Consider the following 6069-nt stretch of genomic DNA (forward strand, 5'->3'; position numbering starts at 1 on the left):
CTGGTAAAAGCATAAAGGTCTTTGTAAAAGGTAAGGAATTCTGACTTAACTTAGAAATAGGCAAGGGGGTCAATGCAGGGAACCCAACGCGTTTCTTCACACCAGACTTCTTCAAAGGGTAGGGACAGAGTGATATAACATGCCTATTTATACCCCTGGCATACTGGCTCAGGGGTTGTGATGTCATAATTGGTCATGTGTCTCATTAAAGACATTTATTCTAAGAGCAGTCAAGGGCACTAAATAAAACATGGCCTCAAGCAGTAAGAATCACTATGAATACATTTGCATTAAAAACGAGTGTTCCATATAGCGCAAACACTGTTTTAATAGTTCAAAACTGGAAAAATATAGTAAAGTGCGGCATTTCCGCCACACTTCCGGCAACGGAGGTAGTGGGTCACGTGTCTCCAGGTACTTCCGCCCCATTTCCGGTTCGCTCGTGCGCATGCGCCAACGGCACTTCTCGTCCATTGCGCATGTATCTGCGGCATCTCCTAGGAGTCAGCAGTCTATGTTCAGGTCACAACGTAGTGAATGTCCTCCCCATTCAGTACTGCGGCAGCCATATTGTTGTGGGGAAAGCTCCATACAGTGTATAGGAATGCGGTGGCCATCTTAGAGGAGTTTTAGGAGACATAGTATGCCGGTATCCATGACAACGGATCCATATAGATTAACACAAGAAATGTATGGTAAAAAACATGTATACCAGTCTTTCACACAGATAAACATGATGGAAACTATAGGATAAGGGGATAATGTAATGGCTCATACATAATAATATATAATAAAATTATGAGAATTATATTAACATATATTCAATGCTGAATGTATACCTAAAAGTGACATAGCTGTGTTTATGCTCAATATAGCGGTGGTTAGTGACCTAGCAGGTGACATTGTTAGTGAGGTTTACATAAAGGTTATAAAATAACAATAATAGTGAGAAGAAAGAACCAGGCAAAATTCATAAAAAATATATAAATATATGAATACTGGAATTGGTGGTGATATTAAATTTTTAATTATTTATACGTAAAGAAAAATCCCTCTAGATTCAAAAGTTACAAGGTGAGCCGTGGATTCTGTGAACCTATTAGTGCCCAGTGATATCAGATCGGTCACTAGTTGGCTTGACGTCATTTTGTCAGTCCTTACAGTACCTGATCTTCCCAGGCAGTCCCCCTCCCTGGTACTGATCAGGCCCAAAACACTGCTTAGCTTCCAAGATCGGATGAGATTGGGCCTACCAGTGTGGTTTGACTGTACACGAAAGTAGACATCGTAACACCAGGGACCGATCGCATAATAACACTCGAGTCCCGGTGATTTATTACTTTATTATAGTGTGAGACACCAACAAAGAAATAGAAGAATTAAGAAAGTGTGCAAGAACGGATTGTGGCGAAAAAATAAGGAAAACCAGGAATGTTGGAGGATACAGCGCCTCATAGAAAAGGTGCAATCTCATATCCTTCGTTCAGACCCGTGGGTTGCAAGGTCTGCAGCTGGAATATCCAGTACATCTCTCTTCTCGAGAGTTTGTTCGCAAGGACACCTCCTCTCTCTCCCAGACACACATGTTCAATTGCCTTGAACGTAAGATCCTCAGGATTAGAGTTATGTTGTGATGTGAAATGTCTGGAAACAGTATGGCTCTCCACCTTGTTCTTAATATTCCGTATGTGGGGCAACCACAATAAACTAAACATACTTGCTTATATGTGCTGGAGCGTCCACCAACAGCCTCCTGAATCACGGTTATGCACGGTTATGCCCGCTCCCCATTCCCGGAAGTCCCCTCTCTGGAACGCAAAGAGCCCACGGTGGAATGCACATCCGGGCCCAGCATGCCTCCCAAAAAACATCACTTCCGACCGGCTAGCAGGGCCGCGTTTCCAACCTATCACATATTGAGATGTGCGGTTGCCATGGTGATAGAATCAAAACAGCTTCCACTATAGATCTACAGGCATACAGCAATAATCAAACTGTCCCCGCAAAAAATACTAAAGCATCGTGTCTGTGATTACTCGTCTGTCTGGTAGGGGCTCCCCACATAATAACAAAACCCATTAGTGCAAACACATATTTGATCCGAAAACAACAGTTTGATTGAAAAAACAAACCATTAGTGAAACCTATGTGAAAACAATAGCTACATCTGTCAGAATACGCCAGAAGTGTTATTTAATTAAACAGCAGCCCTCACAAGTCTCCTCTCTGAAAATGAATGAAAACATCAATGATCATAGAAAGCAGTTAAGATTAAGTTCTTCATTGAGACCATCAGGAGATACAGTTTTAAAGTTGTAAATAAATTCACATTCCCGTTGTAGCAGTCTCTTGTGGCGATCACTGACCCTTTTCCAAGGTTTCATTTGATCCAATGGCATGAATTTAAAATCTCTTAACGTATGGCCCGCCATCACAAAGTGTCTGCCCACTGGTGGTGTGCTTTGCTCAAGCTTCTGCATAGCTTTTTTTTTTATAGAAGAGCGGTGCATAGCTATACGTTCCTTCAATCTTCTAATAGTTTTGCCAATATATATGAGTTGACATGGACAGAGGATAAAATACACCACGTATTTACTGTCTCATGTCATGTGGTGCCAGAGTACATGTTTAAAGCCAGATTTTGGGTGCTGAAATGAGTCACCAACCAACATATGTTGGCAATTAACACAACCACTGCATCCATAGGCTCAGTTTTCCCCGCTGTATACTCACCTTTTCGATTATTCCATATGCAGCAAGGGTCTTAATGATTTTGCGTTCCTATTTCCCTTCACATACCTGTCTGGCTCGGACCTCGGCGACATCATGGCACTTCCTTATAGAGATTAATGACGTGCATATATATATATATATATATATATATATATATATATTGTGTAATCTCTATTGTTTTATTATCCAAATTGGTTTAATGTATGACAATTTTCCTCATTATTTTGTTTATGGGTTAAGAATGCCAAATTGATTTCTCACAGATATTTAAAATGCCCGCTCTAATATATATTGTAAACGCCTGCACCTCTTATTACCATATCCCCTGAATGTGCACTATACATCGCAAAACACTGCATCCCATAAGAGAAAACAATACACCCACACATTATCTGAGTTCCAAAGCTCATTGATGTATATATTTGTTATTAAAAAGGATATGGATTCAACATGTATTACAAAGTACAGTATACCTATTGTTACATGGTTACACTCACACAGTAAGCAGTTAATACATAGTTACATACAGTTACATGCCAGCATACAATACATTCCCTCAATGTATCTTATCTCTCTCTCTCTGTAAAGTAATGCTGGGACTCCATCTTCCTCTGAGACCAAACCAGGAACTGAACTGGCAGCAAGTTCATCATCCTCTGAGGCCAAAAAGCCCCTGAGCTCCTGTGTTATCTAGTTTCTGGGGGAGAGGTTCACGATGAGTCACCAGTTCCTTTGCATATGCTGATCAGGTTCAGCCTTGAAGACATCCAAAGGGCTGGCCTGAGTTTCCTTTCCTCTACCTATTTGGAATATCTATTGTTCTAATAATGGTGATTTTAGCTATTATACATGTAATCATAACTATTCGCTGCAATGTCCCACAACTTCACTACAAGCATCAAATGAATCTACACATCAATCTGGTTGCTTCAATAGTAAACATGACCGGTCTATTTTGTTTCATTCAAATAATACACATACATGACATTACTTCAATATATATAATTTTAAATCATCATGATGTCTGGCAAACAGAACAGATGATCTTTCTTGCGCTTATACTAGATAGCAGCCTTTAATCCCAAAAAAGGAAACCTTCACCGTGGTTTCAACATATCACAAAAAAACACAGAAAGTGTGAGAGAAAGTGGCGCAACTAGACACTTCTAGAGACGTTAATAAGAATTGTTTACACACTGGCAATTTTAAGTGCGGTAGATAATGATACCCCTTCCACACATATGGACACTAAAAAGATAATAAAAGAACACAGAACATAGTGTTATCCAATTAAGTCAGGTGGTGTTTCTTTTATTCGTTACTGGTCCCACTCACATGGCATAGATGGTATATTTGCATGTAGAAACCATATACATTGTATATAGCTGCTTCCACTTCACGGGGATACGAGACGTATGAACTCCAAGGGGCACTTAAAATAAAAAAATTTGGAATAGTGCAATACTATTCTTTTGCAAAAGAGAGTAAGAGTCTGCTGAAATCAGGAAGGCCCAACCTTCCTCATCAACAGAAACACAGCCACCTAACAGACAGTGGCATCTTCTGGACGCTGTGATCTTCCCCATGAATAGTGAATACCGACTGAAGACGCTGTCTACCTTAGATGATACATTTCTTCAGAGGTTCCACATTGCGAGAAACCATCATATAGACGGCGTTGCACTATTCCAAATCTTTTTATTTTAAGTGCCCCTTGGAGTTCATACGTCTCGTATCCCCGTGAAGTGGAAGCAGTTATATACAATGTATATGGTTTCTACATGCAAATATACCATCTATGCCATGTGAGTGGGACCAGTAACGAATAAAAGAAACACCACCTGACTTAATTGGATTACACTATGTTCTGTGTTCTTTTATTATCTTTTTAGTGTCCATATGTGTGGAAGGGGTATCATTATCTACCGCACTTAAAATTGCCAGTGTGTAAGCAATTCTTATTAACATCATGATGTCTGGCGCTTGATATTATTATAATTATGTACTGTATGAAATAAGTGTCGAATCCATCTCTGTGGCATGTCCGTGTAAATGCGTGTGTTACCATATATTTCTGTGCTCGCTGCGCGTATTTTCAAGTATAGCGACTTATGATGTGTGTAGTTTGTATGTTCTCTTTATGTAATATTTTTAACTTCGACAGTCCACCCTTTGGCAGTAAACAATAACTGCCATCAATTATTAACATAAGAAAAAAATATTTCATACAATAATCGGTGACCTAGACACAAGTATGTATTCATTTTGCAAATCAGACACTTGACTATATTTGGGGAAGACAGGGAGGAGGACGAGACATCCTCTATATGCACTCGGCGGTCACAGGACCACTGGTTGGGTGTGGGACAACATTCAACCTATAGAGTATGCTGGTACAGTGCTTTGGCCTATAATGTCTGATTTGCGATGAACATTTCACACATACATGTACCTACGTCTTTGTACACTGATGTTTGGATTCGATTGAGGTTCTGCTGGGTAGATGAAGAAGACACAAACAAATCGTGACAGTGGCATATAAAATTTTCATGATCTACATATTCCTATCATTTTCTGAACATTGTTTCCATTTCTGGAACGTATGCTAGGTCTGTTTAATCATTGAATAAGGGTTATAAGTAGTGTCCTTCCTAAATAACATAAACCTTCAGAGTTCAGGGAGAGCAACCCATAAACCTTTCTTCCACATAAATTAATGAGCTCTTTTTCTGCAATGTGTGAATAGCCATTGTCTGATTTGTTCCTGATTACCTCTGAACTCCATAACTACTAGACCTTTGATTTTTCTCTGATTTTAACAAACAGATCGGCTAACCCTGGGATCCTATAAGGAGATCACTCCTTCCTACAAAGCCAGTTCCAGTCCCACACTCGACTCCTCATAAAAAAACCTTGCAAAAATAGAATATCCTGAAAGAAAATGTTTGTCAGTGGGAAAGAGATAAAAGAGAAATAGAACAAAACAACTCTTGTTCATAACAAATCAATTACAATGACTGGTCTTTCTGCAATCCTTTAGTACGCTCAGGTAGTGTTCAACAGTGCCGCCTCTCAGTCTTCACAGAACAGAGTCTCTGGTGATAAGATGTTCTCTTTGCCTTGCTCTTTGAACACACCGTTCACTTGGAACACACAGTTCACAAACGATGAATGTGAGTAATAAACTACTTTGTCACGAGTTCTCTCTGGGTCAGCAACCTTCTTACAGTGAAACGAGTGGACCCAAATTTCTCTTTCGGCGACCTTTAGTGCTGTCAATGAAACTTGGTATGGTCCTTCCCACCTGTCTATTAGGCAACCTGAGCGTAAGGACAA

General features: G+C 39.8%; 1 pseudogene; it reads right to left on the reverse strand.

Moving 5' to 3' along the window:
• Positions 1-1154: 1154 nt before the first annotated feature.
• On the reverse strand, positions 1155-1274 carry LOC134946270 (5S ribosomal RNA; annotated as a pseudogene).
• Between the last annotated feature and the right edge of the window lie 4795 nt (positions 1275-6069).

Source organism: Pseudophryne corroboree, chromosome 7 (assembly GCF_028390025.1).
Source record: "Pseudophryne corroboree isolate aPseCor3 chromosome 7, aPseCor3.hap2, whole genome shotgun sequence".
Classification (NCBI taxonomy): Eukaryota; Metazoa; Chordata; class Amphibia; order Anura; family Myobatrachidae; genus Pseudophryne; species Pseudophryne corroboree.